General features: G+C 37.7%; 1 protein-coding gene across 5 annotated transcripts in view; it reads right to left on the bottom strand.

The window, feature by feature from the left end:
- The window catches only part of TENM2 (teneurin transmembrane protein 2), a 523,826-nt gene that overhangs the window by 206,938 nt on the left and 296,835 nt on the right, over positions 1–20,053 (bottom strand). The gene's annotated exons all lie outside the window — the stretch shown is intronic.

The following is a 20,053-nucleotide window of genomic DNA, read 5'->3' as shown; positions in this document are numbered from 1 at the left end:
TTCATAAACTTTGCTGTGTGCTACTCAAACGCACAGCTGGTGGGAATAAAAAATGGACAGCTATTTATGGCAGTAAATCCCAACAGGAAACGTCTGGCTTTAAACATACATGAAAAATAAAGTCTTAATGAGAAGAGGAACATGCATTCCTATACATTGTGAAGCACAGAACACAAATTAGTTACTGGTATTTGCCTTATATTTGTATGTTTTAGGGGCTAAGAGTAATCTCTGAATCACAACTGACTAATTTTTGGTTTGCTGCAAACCGTAGGAACACACAGTTAGTTGATCAAGGAACTAAAGACTAGAACATCCCCATACGTGCTCACAAGGGTTGATAATTTCAGTGACCCACTGGCAACAGTTTCACAGGGAAGAACAGGTGTAGGTGGTGGCTGACTCACAGATCTAATAAGATATTCCCCGCCCCCCCCCAGCCTGTTTTTTTATTCCAAACCATTGAGCAAGCTGAAATATAGTGAGTCAAAAATCCAGCACCCCCCCAATATATCAAGAATAAGATATACATCTGAGCATTTTTTTCACTTTGTCCAAAAATGTTACTGATAAAGAATGCAAGGCGGAGGCAACAGGGCTGGGAGTGTTCCTGCAGGCACGGCATCCACCAGGGCTGCTGCTCCCCACCAAAGCAGGCCTTCTGCAAATGCAAGCTCTTGGCACCACAACTGAGAATGTTCACTTTCGAAGACAATTTCAAAAGGCAAGAATGTGCAAGTCTCATTTCTAGACATGTTCAACAGTAGTAAGAACAAACATTTGTTGTGGTACTAACAAGAGGCCCAATTTCTATGCTAGATACAGCCTACTTTAAAAAAAAATCTACACTTTCCCTTATTGACATGCGTAAGCAGTTGCATACATGTTTAAGAGCAAAGGAAAAAACAAAGAAATCCTCCTTTTTTGTACAGGAGCCTAAAAGGAGATTAATTCCTGAAAATCTCAAGCTTGATTTTGGGTATTAAATACAAATTTAAATTTGCCTGTCACAGCTCTGTTCTCCACTCTCATCTGTTTCAATCTAGTTAATGGAATAATGTTTTATATAATAAATAACAGAGGAATGATGCTATAGAGTTAACAGTAAGCAGTAAATAATTAATCAATGCAAGTCTTGCACAACACATCACTTAAAGTTTTTTGTAAAAGAACACATACATTAGATTTGGTCTTTCAAAACGAAGCAGAACCCAAAGTTGTTTGGGAAAGGTGACAACAACTCCTATGTTGTACCTGCTGGCAGAAGGCCCAATGATTCTGCAAAGGCTGCAATCAGGAGGAACTGAACTGTTTATGGCTAACTGATAGCTAGAAGGAGGAAGAAGAATAGGAAGTGGGAAGAAAGCAAAAACAAAAACAGTGCAGAAAGGCAAAAAATAGAAGAGAGTCTTTCTCTGATAAAGGTCTCTGTACTTTATTCTAACAAGAGGCATGGCGTGTTTCTGACACATGGTCCAGAGAGCTCAGCAATGAGAATTGGTTTAGACTTAGGCATGAAAAGACAGACAAGGAGCAGCACCTCTCGGCATGGTAGGACATGCTTCACAGGAGACACTGCCAGTGGACCCAAACCAGCGGTAATTACAAGCTCATCTTTGCACAAATATCTGTAAGAGCGCGGCTTTCCAGCTGGTTTTGACAAAGTCCAGACTGCTGCCAGAAGAGGCAGTTTGGTCCCAGCCCGTCCCTGCTGCTGGCCAGCATCAGCATGCTGCAACTCAAACCAGCCTGACAATCCCACCGGAAACAAACCCTGCTCTCAGGGCTGGCCGACCCACCGCTCGGAGCACTGAGCTGGCTCAGCTACCGAGAGCCGGCACAAAGGGAGGGAGAGCGGCGGCAGCAGGAGCCAGAGGCAGGGGAAAACAGGGCTGAGGCTTTCGCAGGCAGCAGCCTTCACCCAGCAGTAACCGGTGATGAAAATGTACCCCGAGGTACGGATCAGCAATGGGATTCCCTGGCCAACAGCTGATTAACTCTGGATCGCTACCAAACTCCACCCTCTCCTGCACCGTCCTTAATGCTCATGCAGCCGTGCAGGGATGTGGTGCCAGGAGCTATCAGCTTGTGAACTGAGCACTCATTTTTTCCCTGGGGGTGAGATTAATTTTCATATCAACTCCATGGGTCAGCCCTTTCTTGGGAGTACTGGTGATGATACGAGAGGTGGGCATGGCAAGAGGAACACACAGCCCTCGGGTAAGCGCACGTTCTGCCCTCAGCCGCAGGGACACAGCTCCCAGAGCACGGGTTGACGCCTGGCCCAGGTCCGTGGAAAGGGAGTGAGGAGTTCTCAAGCCACATGGAGGTGCATGGAAAAATATATAGTGTGAGAGGTTATGCATAGCTAAGTACACGTGCTGTTGTTTCACTTTGCTCTGTTAAGCACTAGTTACAGAAGATGTAGGCTTTTAAGTAAATAATTAACAAAAAAAAAGTTTTCTGCAGCCCTCCAAAAAAAATTATAAGTGATCTTAATCATAGTTTTAAGGGAGGGGAAAGAAGAAAAATATCCTAATACACATTATAGTGAACGCATTTAACACATTTTGAAGGATAAACATTTCACCAGTGGTTTTACGACCAAAGCACATATATTCATAAACTCCACTGACTTAACGCATTTGTACAAGTGGACAAAAAAATTTCTGGCATAATGGTGTATTCAGATACATACGTGTCTGCTCCCACAGAGTGTTTTATAGTTTTACTAACTCCTGAGTAGCTTTAGTTGGCTAAAAAGGGTCATATTTTAATTCTGAATTAATATTAGAGAGTATTTCGCTGTGTAGATAAGTCCCTATATAATAACAGGATATTGATAATTAAAATTTATGGCATCTATAAAGTACCCATTTTAGTAGTAAAAGAGTTGTATAATAACTTGTGGTTTTGTAAGACACTAAACTAAGACTGAAATAACCTTTGTTTATGAACTCTCTCACAGCTCTCTACGGCACTCTCTCAGTCATTATGAAGACTCTCCTACTTGACTAAACACACTACTTGGCCAAAATTGTACGGCACTTCAACAGGAGACACACGCAGGCTGCATTTATAGATATCATACCGTGAAGCCGTACGTCACTTCTATGAAAACGAGGCACTTTGGAAACATGAATGAATTTTAAGAAAAAGTCATCAGTCTTCTGTAGAAGAGACATCGGTGAGCTCCTGTTCTAGAGGGACCGGGAAGGGCAGCTCTGGCCGTGCAGCTGGGGCTGCTCATGACAGTCAGCTCAGCTTGAGCCAAGGCCAGAGCTGACTTGTGCTGCCAAATGAAGGCAATATTTTGTCCATAAGCCTCAGCACTGGTGAACAATCAAAAGAAAAGGCTCTTAATATAGGCATCATTACGGAGACACTCGGAAACAGAGACCTTTTAGAAGAGCCTGGATCTGAGGCTTGCTGCTTGTCAGCACGTAGAGAGGCTTGTCAGCAACACTGATTAACCCGAACCCCTCTTCGTGCCGTGGTAACACAGCTCCTGGTCAGGCAGGAGCACGGGCAGCGCAGGATGGCAAGGAACCACCCTCTGAATCCGGTCTGTATTTCTACACGCTGAGGGAAGCGGTGTAGGGTTCACTAATCAAATAAACTGGGGATATATCCACTTAAATGAAGGAATAAAGGTGTTTCAGTCCTGCACATTTGAGCTCATGTTCTTTGTTTTAGATGCTTTAAGCTTACTCCTCTGTAGATCAGGTATAATTTTTCTTTTTGTCTTTTACTATAAGTAAAAAATTAAGGTGGCTAAGTTTCTTTAATCTGTTCTTTTTATGTGAGTGTAATATAAGTGAGAGCTATAGATTCCTGCTATTATCTAATCGAGTTTTTCTGTGGGCTGGCCATCGGTTCGGAGCGCTACATTACTCACTCCCCCATCTTGCTCGGATCCTGACCCCCCAGGTTCGACAGCTCTGCAGCGCTGCTTCCTAACTGGAAGTATTTTAACAGGACTCGGTAACCTACAGAACATATATACCAAACGGCTGATTTCCACAATGTAAACATCGTTTGGATTTCCATACCTTAACATCTTTCCTCAGTTTTAAACTTTCCACTACCTCTGCAAAAGGAAGCTCTGTCCTGGGCTTGAATTAAATTAGAATCACTTTTAATGCAGAAAACCAAGAACCTTTCTTACATGTTTCCATAACATCTTAAATTGTCCTAGCAGCAACATTAGAGCATTTGCTGTTAACAGACAGACAGAAGTGCTTCATAATAGTATTTTTGTGTATCTTTTTGCAGAAATTTCTCAAAACACAGTGTGATTTGAGCAGCGTAGCATGACTGACCATTTGAAAAAACACAAATCCAAGAAAAACCCACCCCAACCAAACCAAAATAAAATCTTACCCACTGCTGTCTCCCAGGAAATTGTGGCAGAATCTGCGAGAAACCTGGGACCTGTGCACATTAGAAATTCTTTCCTGCAGGGTTAGCAGGTGTGGGCTATGTCAAATAAATTTATTGCAGTCTGTGCTAATAACGAAAATTATAGATAACCTAGATGAAAGTGCTCTGCATCCAGCTAATTTGAAGCTACCTTACGAGACAATAACAAGCTTCTAACAGTTTTTTCCCTTTTTAAAAATACACTAATTATGCTTAATGTTCCCTGTCGCATTAGCTTTCACGGTAATTATATTTCAAAACTTTTGCAATTAGGGTACAGTTAATATTGTGGAATATTGCAATTATTTTTCATTGTGACACCTCTATTGAAAACTGGTGGCATAATGATCACATTGTTCAACTAAATCAGAACTGTAGAAATATGGCAAATGAACCAATTATACATTATTATTTCTAATTACAGATAATGCCCTTTTCCTTGCTTTTGTCCAGAAGAATTTCTCAAATACCCAGACTCTTCCTAATTTTTTAAAAAATAACTAACCAATTTCTCCACCTTTCATTTCCTTATACACATACTAATACATATGTATGCATATATATGTGTGCTGCACATTATGTATTTATAACACACGCGAGCACGGACGTGTGTGCACGGGTACATCAACACACACAGAGATCCCCTACAGTTGGTAGCTATAAATGTAAGTATCACTAAGATATATTTACTCTGTGTAAGGATTTCACTCACTGATTGATCCTCAGAGGTAACCTCAAATGCATAACAAATGCACTCTACACCTTTTCTAATTCAGCCCCATATTGCCCCCAGTAATATTTCCTTATTTCCGCTCAACCTTCCTCTTCAATAAACGCCAGGTCTTCGGGCCGCTTTCCTGAAGCCTCCAGCTCTCCTTTCTGTCATTAAACCTAAACATCAAAACCCCCAAATGTACAGCCCTGATTCTGTGTTTGGTGATGCTGAATGAGCTCGAGCACTCAATAAATGACGACGGCAGACATTTCTAAGAACTAATGTATATAATTGTTATATAAGGAGGCTGTTTGTAATTAAGTCATTCTATAATCTGGTTACACAAAAGCACATTCTGAGAAACCCAGTGGAGGAGACGGAAAGGAAACACTCAAACAAAACAACCAGACAGGTAATAGGAGACATTCTAAGCATTTTCAGTACTTCAGCGATTCTGAGAGTAATTATCATTTACCTACGTTTACGTTCTTTGTATGGAATTTTAATCAAAGCTTGCTTAATTAAGTTTTCATTTCAATTACAACGAACAAGTGATAAATAAATCAATGATCAAATCACTGACTTCAAACAGAGAAGACCTTTACCAAAAACACTGGCTTGCCAAACCTCACCATCTGTACACTTCCCAGCTACCAGCCTAGTGAATTTCAAGGTTATATTACCAAGTGTAAGATATAATTTCTAGTCAACATCAGACAATGGAAATAAAACATGAATAAGATGTCACACCATTTCTAGCATGAAAAAACATCAGGAAACGAGTTTTTTTGACTCCTTATTCCCCTCAATAAAGAACTAAATAAGATTAAAGCAGAACTCCTCAAAAGATAATTTCAGGCAGAAATCTGAAAATTGCAAATCTCAGCTTATTCAATATTGTGGAGTAAGGTGGGTTTTTTTATGACTAAAGCCTCTTTTGGTAACCTGAACAATAAGCACATTTTCAAAATGAACAAGAACTCTATCTCCTCTGACCCTCTGGAACTCTAAAAGCTGATTTGAGTGATTAAATGACAGCTGGAAGTCCTGAAAAATCTGGCACAGAATACAATTTTTTTAAGAATGCCTCAAAGTCCTGCTATCACTAATGTCTCAGTCATCACCTACCTTTCCATCATTTCTTGGCTTGTATTAATTGAATTTTTTAAGTTTATGGGACTTTATTTTTCTGGACATAGAATTTTTCATACAATTTTTGTTTCTTTTAACTTAGACATGCAGTCTCCACTGTCTGCTGAGCATTGCCAAAACACAGGACAAGTAAACTGAGCAGCAGCACCTGTTTCTCCCACTCTGGGTAACATCACAAGTACATATATACACGAAAAGTAGAGGGTGACACAGGGATTACGTGCTCATATATATATATTCGATATGAAAATCACCTATAAACAATACAGATCTCCAGGCTGGATATAGTTAATAACCAAACACATCTAGCAATATAAATATCTGTTAAATAATATCTGCTGAAATATTACCAATAGCAAAATATTATAATAGTCCCGAAATAGTTTGACATTGGGGTTGTACATAGTGATTAGTGGTTTAAAAAAAGAGATTGAATTATTTTCCCCATGAAAAATATAGTAAGTATTCAAAATAAACAGCTTTTTTCCCTAAACTAATGGCCACATATAAGACCAGTGCTATAAAGTCCATCATATTTGAGAATAAATTCATCTTCAAAGACTCCTCAAACATATTCTTAACAAGTAAATTCAACAGTGAGAACATATTAAACCAACAACCATTCTGCAGGACAATTTTTTTGTTTTCTACGGAATAATTCTGTTAAATTCTTTCAAAATGTTCTGTCACATGACAGGTAAAAGTTTTAAGGTAATGATCATCATAAAAGTAAGGGCTGTAAGATTGTGAAGATTTATGAAATAAAGACAATATTTATGTGTATTATACCTATTTAATTGCTAGCTTATTCCCTGCATAAGTATCATGTCTCTTGGATCAATAATGTGGAGCACTGAAGCATGTAAGCATAGGTGTTAATTACCCTATTCATCATAATGATCATTTTTTCCATCAGATAATAATATTTGCTTTACTGACAGCTGTCAGAATAATCCATTACAATCTCCAGAGGACACAGAATGTACACTTCATCATGTGACACGCTGGGTAATGCAATATTTGAGCATAGTGATGACCATCCAAATTACATGAGTAAATTTCACTTGGGTATTCCATCACTTTTGCAGAAGAAACCTGAATCTTCCAAGATCAATTAGAAATCCACCGCTATTTTAATTTCCTTCATTAGACAATTTTTTAAAATTTCTTTTAATCAGATGTGTGTTGTGTTTGTAAGTTGATGGGCAATTTTTTTTCTGAAAACTTTACTATGCAGTTTTAATTCTATGGAAATTCTTGCTGAATTGATCAGCCAAATAGTGCCTATGTGAGGCAGAGCAACTCTCTGTAATGACGCACAAGAGCGGTACGTTGCTCTGAGCGACTGATAGTTAAGTACTCCCAAAGTAAGTACCAACTGCTTTTTTGGAGCTCTTCCAGTACTCAAAAAAGCAACTTAACTTTATTATCACTAAAAGCAACAGCACTATATTTCTTTTACTTGTCTCATCTTTGTGAAGTTTCAACTTTTTATTTTTCCTAGTGATTTAATTTTCATCACTATCAAATCTCAAATGTCTCATGAAAAGGGTTCAACAGAGATAAATGGAAGTTGCAGGAACTTGAAGTTTGATTCTCAATTCAAAAACTTCTTCACAGTTCTGCCTCTATATCTTGACTAAATAAATAAAATTTGCAGTGGACCAGTCAATAAATCAGTACTATTTTAAGCTTGAATATCTATTACTTTTTAAATCCAGTAGGTAAGCTTTTAACACTTTCAGCTAAAGAACTGTGGCATAAGGATTTCTGCAAAAATCCCAAGGTTTACATCAAGACAGCACAAAAACTATTCATATTCTGATATGGATCACTTGTAAAGTATAAGCAGCTTTAATACCCTTACTTTAAATTGCTTAGCAATGAGAATTCAGCTATAGAGCACATTCTTTTGTTGGTTTACGTTTCGTAGTTGTGAAACAGATTGTCACGTGAAAAAGCGCTAAGGCATTGGGTTTGTGGCTCAAACAAGATTTAACAACAAATAAAAGCAAGAAAACAGTTTCATTACCTGAATTTTGATGAATAGGGTACAAACAAGGAATCATTAGAGAGCCTTTAATGATCATCTAATAACAGAGATTAATAAAAAGCAGCTCGGAGAGCAGTATGACAAGATGTTATTTTTAGTTGTATGAAGTCTGTTAGAGCAGGCAGATTCGTGCCACAGGTTGTACCGTGTTTAACGCTTTGTTGTACGTCTGCTCTAAACATTCTTCATTGCTGTGAATTTTGCTTATGGGAATATTTAGCAATGTTCACATATTGTTATTATACTATTAAATTAACAATGCTCATACCCTTCAACAGATTTCAAAATAAAAACTGAAGGTGGACAAGGCATCAAATCTTATGAAAATATGTATGTACTTTCATGTAGAACTTGGCAATTTCTATAGGAACATGGTGGCCTGGCAAGCTGAGAATCCTGCTTTCATGGCTGGGTTGCTTTGGGAAGTGTTAACCGCTTCCCACCTGTGACATTTGCTCTGTGTTTGCTTTGCAGTGACAAAATAAAAACTTTTATCTGATGAAAGGAACAGAAGTCTAACAGTTGCTCAGACTGAAGACTAATGGAGGGAGATACAGAGAGTTGTGGTGTCGGGAAAGACATGGTGGGTTAAAAAAACTATAGAGAAAAAAGCTTTCTTTTTTATTTTCTATTTATTTTTATTTTATTTTTCTGTTCTTTGATAACACTATGCTTAAACCAAAATCTGAAATTGTGTAATTTCACTACAGTTTTCTCAAACTTTTTAGATGTTTTCTCATAAAAGCACCTGAGAGGATTTTCTGGTAACTGGAAATAATTAAACTGCAGAATTTTTGTACAGCCTGAAACCTAAAGGGGACGTTTCTGTAGATCCTTTTAATATAAGTCAGCATGCTAGAGCATTAATTCCTGAAAAGAACCAACTGAAATTTTTTGTTAATGGAATGAACTTAACAGATTGGCTACTTAAAAATAGTTCAAAATTAAGATTCCCAGAAAGACAACAAAGTATTTAATGTATATATTTAAACATCTAGCTAAAAAACCCCACAAAAAACCCAAATCAAAACCACATGCATCCTCCTCGCCCCCTCAAAACCAAACAAACTCCAGCCACCTAGAGAGAACAAACATCAAACCCGCTATCCAGAAACTGAATTTGGGCCTGCAGACCCCTTAGGAATTTGGAAATTTGAATTGAATCTGCATATCCCATACAGAAAATAATATTCTATAAACTAACCTATTCTATCCTATGAAGAAACTATTGAAAGCAAAGGCTTTTGATCCAGCAGGATCCACCAGTACTAATTTCCTCAAAGAAATGTAAATGTTAAACATTAAGAAGTTGCTATCATCCGAACCAAACTTGACTGAACAGTTTAACTTCCACGTTACCCAGAAGAGTGAGCTACGCTGTTGGGGTTCTGGGTCCCAATGAGCAATCGCTGCAGCTCCCCAGAATTAAACTGCCATGATAAAGAGCTGTGAAACAGTACCAGTTGCTTTGAGCCAGCAGGATATTAATGGAAATTGTTCCAAAACCAGAAAATGAAACAAGACACACTAATGCATTTGTGTTTCTGGCAGGATCTCAGAGCAACTGAAGAATGTGAAATCTTTCCAGCTGCCAACAATAAAAAAGAAAAGAAAGAAAAAGAAGGATATTTAGAAGAATTGGTCTGCAGTTGGAAAACAAGTGACGAAATAAGTTTTGCAGCCACCTATATACTTCCAGATGATGATTTCTAGATATTTGTATTACATAATTCTTTTCTGTAAATGATGTGGAAAAAAAGGCTGTGCTACCAGTGTCGACGGACTGGGCTTTAGTTGCTGACAGTACACTTTTCAAAGTTTGTTTTTTAGCCAGTGTCCCAAGTCTTTTCCTCAGATTAGTTTTATAAGTACAGCCCCTCAGCAGCCTTTCTGCTTGACCAGAACCACCAATTCTCAGTCTGTTCATACACACTGGTCTCCATAATCTCATCACGCTTTCAAGTCAGTCTCAAATCGGAAACTCAAGTCTTGGAAACTCCTCTTTTTCTTCAAGCTAGTCTGGTGTTCTCTGCACTCTCTTCTCCAGCTGCCTGGAGCACTCACAAGTATAACTGACTGGCCTCACCTTGTCTACTAAGTTCATGGGGTTTAGAATAAATAGCTATTCTTTAACTGGCTTCTGCCTACTGCCTGCTTCAGACCACAAGACGACAAACTATTCACGAATAGCTAATCAAATTTTGCTACATTTTGAGCTTAGAAAGATAGAGGAGAAAGGGAGAAGGGATTTGGAAAATGCAGAAACAATAACTACCTCATTTTTGAAACGCTGAACCATTTCCTTTGGAAGATTTTTAAGGAAATATTTTCACCTCACGTTTTGAGGATTTGCATTCTGTTATTTTTTTTTTTTACCCTCTCTGAAAAAAAATTAAACAAAAAAGTTGAAATTAAAAATGGAAAAAAAACAACCTACATTTTGCTTTAGATTGAAGTAACTCATACTGCTCTTCCTAAACAAATTTGCAAATTGAAAAGATCCAAACTTCTTTCATTCCACATAAGCCTCACCAACTGCCTTTTTTTTTTTTTTTTTTTAATTTTATTTGGCCTCCACGTTACTCCCTTTTGCTTTCATAGCAAGTTTTCAGCTAGACTGGAAATGAAGGTGCCACGAGCTGATGAAGCTTGTATCACAGGGTCACTAAGGATTCAAACGCACTCTCAAACCATCCCAGTCCCAATCCTCATTCTCAGCACTTGACAGAAAAATTCAAAGCCATCATTTACCACTTGAGCTCCAATTCCCCAAACTCCCTTCCCTTAACTTAGTAAATTATGTCTTCAGAAACTTGGAGATCACAAACTTACAAAGATTCTAATTTTTTTCATGTTTGCTAGTCCCTGTAATTGAGATTTATGTCAGGTGAAACAATCGTCCACCTGTTTGTGGGAATAAATATTAAGAAACATGCTCGCACACTGTGTGTTGTTAGGCAGAACATTTCACACTTCATTACATAACTAAGCAGTTAGCCTGGTGCTTGGTGTGCAAAATTCCCACTGATTCCAGTGGAAAAAGTGATCTGTAAAGCCAAAATAATTACCATGGCCTATACATCACAGATTTAATTAATTCAGTGTATGATACTGAAGTCCAGATTTCCGAGTTCTCCCCCAGTCATGTGAATTTGCAATTGGGACTTCTTATTTTATTATATACTAACAACTGCCCCCCAGGTTCGGAGATTCAAGACCAAGAAGGATCTTTCAAAATAAAAAGGTCATAAATCTTTTTCTTGGGGAGTACTGAGACAATACTGAACTTTTCTGTTCTTATGAATGGAATTTTTGGGGCATGGTACTTCACAGTAAGGCAGTCCCTCTCTGGCAGATTTTGAAAGATCTAGCAGCAGAGTAAGAGTTCCCAGCTTTTAGGGCTTTGGCATACATAGGTTTCTATACTCACACATTGCTTTTATCATTTATAAAAGGGATTCTCATGTTCTACAGTGTTCTAGTTATTGCTCCTAAATTAACAGAGCATCAAGGACAAGGAGTCTTCTGAAAACAACACAACTTCCATACTCAGTTGTCAATTTTATTTCCTTTTGATTTACTAGGGGTTTTTTTTCAGATCCAAGATATGCAAGACAAGTACCAACTATCACTGCAATCATAAAGATGCTCTTACGTTTCTGCTTGCATGCATTTATTTATTTATTTCACAAATCATTAGACCTGACTGGAATAAAAGGAGAGAAAACCTCAATTACTGAAAATCACACTGTTACAGCCCCATGATATCCAACACAAATGCATTGAACAGTGAGGAACTATTGTGAGAGAGTGACTTGTAAGGCAATACCTTGGTGGGGTGAGGCAGGGAACGAAGGAGAGCTAAACAACAAATAGCACCCTATGTAGATAGAAAAGGTCATGGCAATAAAAGCAACCTAGGGAACTGGGAGCAAGGGCAGCCTTGATACAAACTGGAAGAAAACACAGAATCCAAACAACCAGAACAGAGCAAGAGATGAAATTTCATTCCTGTGTGAATGCCACAGATTGAGCTGTGGAAACATTTGGGGAGCTGACAAAATGGAACAGGATTCCTTCTATGCCTTGATGTAGAGTTATCTGAAAAAGTAAGCATTTACTCATGCCAGTAATTAACTTTTACAAACATTCGAAGTCCTCTGTAAGAATCAGGCAGAAAAATAAATGACACATATTTGTAATGTAATAAAGAAGGTAATATTGTTTGGTTGATTAGCTTACGTGAGAAAAAAATAACACCTCATCTATAGTTTTAGTGTGTAATCATTATAAACAACATCAGAATTACAAACTACAAAGAAATCATTCAGTTCAAGACTTGCCCTCAAACTCCTTCAGTTCCTGAATCTGTAGAGTGGGGTAGTGTCAGCTATACAAAGGCAACAGCAGGACAGACATGATGTAAGCAAAGAGCATCACCACAGACAGAACCAAGCTGAAACGCCCTGCTCAGCTCTGAATGCATCCCACAACACCAGAGCCTCCCAACATAAACCTCATGGTGTGCACCTCCATCGTGTTCTATTAGAAGTATTTGTAAACCTGCATCGAAATAAAGCAGTTGTTTAATGGAGGAACCACACATTTTTGTTACATTTCCACTATAACATGGCTGTGCAAGGTTGCTAAAGTTGATTGTAAAAAAGACAAAATCCTGGTCTACAAAAGCATGCATCAGCAAAAGCCAGCAGAAGATGCCATGATGCAAGCAGAGGAGTCCTCTTTATGATATGGCTTAATGCATTTGAGGAAGTGGATTAGGAAGTAACGAGAGCATCTTTTGCTTGGATGAGCTGTAGTTTCAGTGGAATTTTTAATCAATAAAGCTCTATGTGCAAATCCTTTTAGTGTACATACTCCCAGAGGGCAACAGGGCTGTTGCAGGTAAACAGAAAGAGAAAAATATTCAAAGTAAAATGACAGAGTTCAGACTTCTTTCTGTTTATGCTGAAGGAATATAAAAGACATGCATAGGAGAACTGTCAGGCATAGAGTCAGGCATGAATGGGGAAAAAAAACAGTGCAAATAATTAATAATCACTGATTAGCTTCTCCAGTGATGCGGTGAGTTCTCCATCTCTCCTAGTTTTTGAACATCTCATAGTGATTGAACATCTTCTGGAGGAAAAAGAAGTCCTAATTTCTATTGATTGAATCATGCTTTATATGAAGATAAACTCAGTTTCTAGAGCTGTTCATGGAATCAATAGATGACACATATTTACAGATCTGCCTGATAAGGTGCTAATATTTATAAGCATATTAGAAATAGGTATTATATAACTGTAAATCTATTAGATTAATTATTTTACCAGGAATAATAATTAAGCACTAGATAAATGCACAATTTATCATTTAAATAAAGCAGAAGTGTATGGCTTTGTTTTATCAAAATCAGAAAATCCATAAGACAAAACACTGACTCAGATGAAAAGTGCCTCCTTGCCTTCAAGTGTTTGTAACAGCACTGATTTGGATTTGTAGGGAGAAAGAATGAAGTTATTAAACTTTTTGTTATAACAAAACCAACCAACCAACTCACAGAACTTCCTGTGAACAAATATTGCAAAGAATTCTGAGAAAATTATATGCTAAATTTTAGGTTCTTGATTTTATAGCCCGTGAAGCACACATGGCTTACATACGCTTGACTCTTCACTTTGAATCAGCTACCAAACTGTGTTGCTGACAGTTAAAAACATGAAATGGTTTTTAAATGTTGCTTTTCCATATAAAGAGTAGCAGAATCCACTATGGAAGTCATTAGGACTATACTACTGCCAATGAAAAAGAAGATGCAGTTCAGAAGATTAAAAACTCTGTATCAAAAGACAAAATCATTAGAAAGTCTGAGAAATCCTTTCCACACAGCACGGCGTACAGCAGAGAGCATTAGCAAGAACAATTTTAGGCTTTTTTACACACAAACAGCGGCTGTACTCACCATATGAAAGAAGAAAAAAAAAAAAAAAGAAAAAAAGAGAGGTTTTCTGCTTATAATTGTAAAATCCCCAGCACCTTTCAGTTTTCAAGCAAGGTACCAAGTCTCAGAACCCATTTTCTTGGCACAACGGCATAGAGAAACAATATCTAGTCTTTAAGTTTCGAAAACATGGTATTTATTGGCGATCTCCACCTCGCTGCGGAGAGACAAAGTAAGGATCAGTAAGGAGAACAAACAAGGCCTGACTGGCCACACTAACCACGCTGTTTCCCAGCCATTATGGTAGACATCAGAAAACAGCAGAGGAACATGCTGGAGAAATGGAGCCTTGGAAAGTTCGTACTGCAGCTGCTTTGCTGTGCTGCTTTACAGCTCCAGAGGTTTCCAGTTTAACACATTGACAAGCCTTAAACTAAGATGATGTAAATGCAGCTAAGAAAAATATCTCCAGCTCTCAACATCATGGTGAGCTTAAGAAAAATACAGAAACAACAGAATTAGAATCTCTTCTCAATTCTATAGCTTTTTGCAATGCATTATCATTTTTATTACCATAGAACCTTCTGGTTTAGATTTGTTTGTCTGTTATAATTACGAATTCATAAATTAATAAATACAATGTTTCTGCAATAAGTTAATATCTAGAATCACATCTTCTGGCTGCAATTCAGACATCTGCTGGCATCGTCAACATATGCTACACAGATCAGCAGCAGTAATAATATCAGTAATAGTTGCAGCAATATGGAGCTAATACTTAAGAAAAAGTACACCCTTCAGTTTCAATGGGAAAACATGGCTCGTGCTGTTCCTTCCATTTCTAATTCCAGTCCAAAGCTCTAAAATTAGACCTAGTGCTCAAGAGATGCAACAGAATTAGAGTGACTGGCCATTAAGGATTTAGAGAATTTAAGTATTAAAAACAAATAGGAAAATAAAGAAACTATTTAAAGACCTCACTGCTAAATACATGCAGCATTTTAAACTATATGTGTAGAAAGAGAACATTGCTTAAAACCTCCAAGTTCAGCCAGTCTTCATAGCATAAACACTAGAAACCAACAGGTTTTAGTTTCCATTCAATCTGATCCACTGTAATACAGGAATCTTTATCGGACATTGTCATCTGCTGAAGAAAAGTCTTTAAGAAATATAAGGTGGTTTATGCTCTTCAGCCACATTAAGCATTAAGGATAGAGTTCCTTAACATCAGACCTGGAAACAAACACGCATAATTTACTCTTAATTTGGAAATAAAAATTCAAATTATTAGTCTGCAACTCTTTTTTGCATTGTTGTAAGATGTTATAAGAAAAAAGTTGCTTATGGTATTTCCCTGTGAATATATTGACTAGGAAGTTCTGTTCCTCAACATCATTGCGTACACAGGTGTAAGCCAGGGCTGCCTTTCAGAGGCAGAGATTCGAAAGTATATAAAATAATTTAGAAAAAACAACCCTGGAACCTTAACTGATTTTAACTGTTGCTGATCTAAGCATAACTTAGCAAAGTCTAAAATGAAATATTCTGAAAGAGATTTCAGAAAGAGCTGCTGCTGAAATCTTAACAAATGTATACAGCAGTTAGGACAGAAGAGTGAAGATGAAGAAGGCTGAAACTTTTCTTTCTGATTACTGTTCCTCCTTATATGCTCTCAGAAGTCATGCAGAGAACAAAATAAACAAAACCAAAAGTAAACAAACACAAGAACCAGCACCCAAGTAAAACAACACTCCTCCCTGCCCCCAATTGTAACTGACCAGGAGAAGAGGAGTTCAATTTCAAGGCAACAGTTTAGAATGACTTCCAAATGAAAAAAAAACCCAAACCTTTCTGCAAAAGGAAAAATACATATTGATCGAGCACCCTATGCTCATTTTCTGTGCAAGTGTGTGGGTAAGACCTCTACTACCTGCAGTGACACTATATGAGCACGACGAGGTCGATGGCACCATACTGAGTGGACTGAGAAAGAATGCCCATGGACTTCGAGTCACCTTGAGAAAGTCGCTCTGAATCTAAGCAGAATTAAATCTCACCATTTTAATAGTCGACACTGGGAAACTACAAAACTTCTGAGAGTGTAGAGCGTGGAATGAGCGATCTGTACCTCCTGGTGGGGCTGCACAAGGAGCTAAGACAAATCTACTCAGTAAGACCCAGCCAGTATTGGAAGGTTTTCCCTGGAAGGAAAACCTGCAGGTTTTCCATGCCTCTGAAAGCTACTAACTGCTGAAGTTGTTACAGAGGATGGTTTCGAGTCTTTCCAAGGATGCAGACTTCACAGCCTCTCTGGGCAAACTGTGCCAATGACCGATTTCCCTCACGGTAAAACAAGTTTCTTCTTATGTTTTGACTGAATTTTCTATATTTCAACTTAAGCCCGTTGCCTCTTACTCTATCAGCAGACATGACTGAGAAGAGCCTGTCTCCATCTTTTTATTCTTCCCCACTGGGATAAGATCCCTCCAAGCCTTTTCTTCTCCAGGCTGAAGTGTCCCAGCTCTCAGCCTCACCCAGTGTAATAGATGCGCCAATCCCTTCATTACCTCAGTGGCCTTTCACTGGGCATGCTCCAGTATGTCCATGTCTCTTGTACTTGGGGACCCTAGCACTGTACCCAGCACTCCAAACATGTCACACCAGTGCCAAGCAGAGGAGAAAGACCCCCTCCCTGGACCCAATGGCAGTGCTTGCCAAAGGCAGCCCAAGGTGCTGTTGGCCTTCATTGCCCTAGGGCCCATTGCTGGCTTACGGTTAACCTGTTGTCCCCCAGAATCCCCAGGTGCACTTCCGCATAGCTGCTTTCCAGCTGGTCAGACCCAGCGTGTCCTGGTACAGGGGCTTATTACTCCCCAGATGCAGGACTTTGCATTTCCCTTTGTTGAACTCCATGAGATTCCTGTCAAAATGTTTAATGCTCTGTATTGAGCCTGGTTAATGGTGGAACAGTTCCTCAAGCAACTCGATATCATGCTGGGACAGCTGTGCATGCCTATGTTTCTTATCTACAGTTTAAAGCCATGTTGTTCTGGCAATAAGATGAAGGTGCTACCTACTGAGATATCCAAACTCTTTTATTTAGTGTCTTCAGTAAGCCAAAACCAATCCTTTATGAGAAAAAAAAAAATCTGCATTATAATCTTTTTTTTTCCTCATAAAGGATTGGCATGGATTCTAGATTTTTGTTGTTGCTACTTCATTTTCTATTAAGTAAGTTGGCAGATACAGAAACTACTTTCTCCATTCAGTAGGGGATGATACCTCATTATCTGAAGGAGATGTAATTATTTTTCTATAGGATTCATTTATTTCTTCAAGATGACTATCTTCTGTACAGGTTTGCATTATAGACTAGAAACTGAAAATATCTGTTTATCTGATGCCAAACTGCAGAAGGTTATAAAACATACACTTCCAAGCACTCCCAGCAGAGGATCTCAAATAAAGCCTCCAGCTACAGTGTGTTAATGAAAGTTTTGCCTTCCTTCAGAAAAAAAAACCAACATTTTTACATACTGTATTAAACCGCAAGGAGGTGGTGGTAATTATATGTGAATGAATAAATAATAAAATCCTATAGACAGGTAATATCTGTTGAACCCAGGAGATCCTTCTGGATATTTGTACTGAATATAATGAATATTGATATTTTACATAATATTAGCACATAATTACCACAATCTTGGGTCATAAACATAAGGAGCTGTCTTCTTTATTTCAGCTCTAACTCATAGACAACATTACACAACAATTCCTTAATTCAAGAGAACCTATTTCTCCCTTCCTCTCCTTGCTGCCAACAACTGCTTGTGAAAAAAATCAAAGCAAACCTTGTCTTCTAAGCAGTGTTCAAACAACTCTGCGAGCAGGCATCGTTACATTGAGCCAAATGCCTTGTATTATTGTCTCTGAGTCACAGAGACATGTAAACACCAAAAAACCAGGCACAATCTCCCAGTGCAACTTCAGTAACTTCTTGGGAATCATGACACTAACTAATCCACAGTTTAGAATTTTCCCCAAATCAAAATACATCATTCTGCATCTGCTTCCTCATTGTTAGAAGGGTTGAAGATGATGAATGTAATGGAATACATTATATCAAAAACTATTGTGAGAGTAGGTATATCCTAAGTGTTTTACTCAGGTTGAAAAACATACAAACAAACAGTTTTTCTGTTGGGATTCCAAAATTTGGTTTAATAGGAATAAAACCTATGGAAAAAAGTAAAGGCAAAGGTGCTGGCAACAAAAACCCTTATCTTTTCTTTTAATGTAAGACTGAAAACCAGGCTGTTATATTGTATGATGATTGAAGGCATTAAAATGGCATTCCAACAGGATGAGTCACCTTATATTACCAGAAAGAAAATACCTACAATGTAAACAGGAAGAAGAAATAAACCTATTTCTACTGTTAGTTGTAAGAAGCCATTCTAGAAAATGGTGTGACAGGCACAGACCTCCTTTTAAAAGGCGAAAAAAAAAAATCCATTAAGTTTTCATGGATAAAAGGTCTCATTTCCTCCTACAATATTTGTGTTTTTCAAAATACTATCAGCAGGTGCACCAGATTTCAAAAACCTCTTGTCCTTCATCACATGTAATTGTGCTGCATATTATATTAAGAAATACAAGCAGAGGAATGTAAGTGATGAGAGTTCAATTAAAACCAGCATAATATCTGTTGCATAGAAAATGATTCTGCTACTGAAATCAGCTTCTAACGAGAGAAAAAAGGAATACATTTTCACATATTTTTAATTACACAGAATTTCCTCAAACATGATTTTTAATAATATATTCCATTAGGTTAACATCATATTTAAAGAAAGTGCATTTTCTGATTTCATTTTAAGTCTGATTTTCAGCAATTATTGTGTCATTGTTCTGCAGCAGAAAGGTTGAATTCATTTGCTGTGTGGTTATGCTAGTTATGATTGATGTCGCTTCTCCAAATGATAAACCAATCACCCCGATGATGTAATGTCATTTTAAGAGCGCTATAATCACATTTCTTTCAAACTGGAAGCTCTGATGAGTTCTAACAAAGATTTATTGTAGATTAAAGGCCTTCCTAATATCAACAATAGATTGCTCATTTGATGGAAGATTTGATTAGGTAATTTTTTTACGCAAATGAGTTTCCCAGATATATCAAGAATGGCTATTGTGAAGGGCACAGGGCAGCACATGTGGATGACTATCACCTCATAGCCAAGAAGACTCATCTTAAACTTGTTGAGGAGCTGTCCTGTAATTGCAGAGGTTGCAGCCAGCATAAGTGTACAATCAGACAAACAAGAGGATGCTTATTATATAATGTAATCAGTGCAAGACTTCTGTAAATATTTCATCTTCAGCACTTACTTTGAAGACTGTGAAGTCTTAAACAGTCTGAAGAATGTTTAAAGCAGAACCTACAAAGTGCTAGCAAATATTTATTAATGATCAAAGATTATCTGGAATCTAAGGCTTAAATCTAGTGTATCTTCAAATCTTCCTGTTTAACCCAATCCAAAATTGAAACAAAATATTTAAATTTATTTACTCTCTCCCAAATGTTTGCGTTTCTGTTGCTAAGTTTCCATAAGAACAAAAATAGATTAAATAAATAAATAAATAAATAAAATTAATCAAAGCATGGTCTATCTTTCCCTTTCATGTAGAGGGTGAAGTTACTCTGAAAATCTTTCAAGAATAAGGATGTGCCACAAAAAAAGGGTGATCTTTTTCAATTTAA

Source organism: Tauraco erythrolophus, chromosome 16 (assembly GCF_009769465.1).
Source record: "Tauraco erythrolophus isolate bTauEry1 chromosome 16, bTauEry1.pri, whole genome shotgun sequence".
Classification (NCBI taxonomy): domain Eukaryota; kingdom Metazoa; phylum Chordata; class Aves; order Musophagiformes; family Musophagidae; genus Tauraco; species Tauraco erythrolophus.
This window is presented reverse-complemented; position numbering and strand designations above follow the sequence as displayed.